The sequence below is a fragment of the Octopus bimaculoides genome, chromosome 28 (genome assembly GCF_001194135.2).
Source record: "Octopus bimaculoides isolate UCB-OBI-ISO-001 chromosome 28, ASM119413v2, whole genome shotgun sequence".
Classification (NCBI taxonomy): domain Eukaryota; kingdom Metazoa; phylum Mollusca; class Cephalopoda; order Octopoda; family Octopodidae; genus Octopus; species Octopus bimaculoides.
Genome location: NC_069008.1, coordinates 17,196,805 through 17,197,962, shown reverse-complemented (window position 1 = coordinate 17,197,962; position 1,158 = coordinate 17,196,805). Strand labels below are relative to the sequence as shown.

Below are 1,158 nucleotides of genomic sequence, written 5' to 3'. Positions count from 1 at the left end.
GTGGGTAAGGCTGTGCGGGAGACATCGGAGACAGTTGTGTGTTTGTTTGTGAGAGAATGAGTGAAGTGTAACAGATATAATAATAAGACGGAAGACCAGAATATATATGTGTTTGTGTGTATATATATTTATCTATGTCTGTGTATATATATTATCTATGTGTGTGTATATATATATCTATGTGTGTGTGTATATATATATTTATCTCTGTGTGTGTATATATATATATATATATATTTATCTATGTGTGTATATATATTATCTATGTGTGTGTGTGTATATGTATATATATCTATGTGTGTGTGTGTGTATATGTATATTTATCTATGTGTGTGTGAGTGTGTATATATATATATCTATGTGTGTGTATATATATATTTATCTATGTGTGTGTGTGTGTATATATATATATTTATGTGTGTGTGTATATATATATTTATGTGTGTGTGTATATCTATGTGTGTGTGTATGTAGTTAGAGATAAATAGAAAGTGAGGTAGAGAGGAAAAGGAAGAAAGAACATAAGGGAGGTAAAGAAGAAAGAGGTACGTAGTGAAAAGGAGAGAGGGATAGAAAGTGTTTGAGAGAAAAGGTAAGGGAGAGAGAGAGAGAGCGTTAATGGTAGAGGGAGGGAGATAGAAAGTGTGTGAGAGCCGTAGAGAGAGTGGAGTGAGAAAGAAGTACACAGAGAGCAGAGAGAGTGAAAAGTAGAGAGGGAGAGATGGAAAGAGCGTGTGTGTGTGTGTGAGAGAGAGAGAGGGAGATTGAAAGCGAAAGAAAGATATATATATATAGTGAGAGAAGTGTACTGAGAGAGACAAAGAGAGATGGGGTGGAAAGGAGAAACGAGAAAGAGAGAAAGGAAGTGAGGAAAAAGAGAAACGGGAGAAAGAGAGGTGGGAGAATGAATTGTGTATGTTTGTAAGGTTTTGAGTGAGAGTGGAGACAAATGATTCGAGAGTGAGTGCCAGTGCTGCAATGTGTACGAGATAGTTGTATATAATATATATATATATATGTATATGTATGTATGTATTGCAAGAAAGGAAAAGGTAATATATTAGTGTTGAAAGAAATCTATGTGTGTGTGTGTATATACTACAAGAGAGAGAGAGCAATTGTGTACGTGCAGTTGGAGTTAGGGGGAATGAAAGTGGT

The 1,158-nt window shown here is 35.1% G+C and overlaps 1 protein-coding gene across 2 annotated transcripts in view; it reads left to right on the top strand.

Moving 5' to 3' along the window:
• The window catches only part of LOC106881809 (zinc finger protein 280D), a 39,263-nt gene that overhangs the window by 830 nt on the left and 37,275 nt on the right, over window positions 1–1,158 (top strand). The gene's annotated exons all lie outside the window — the stretch shown is intronic.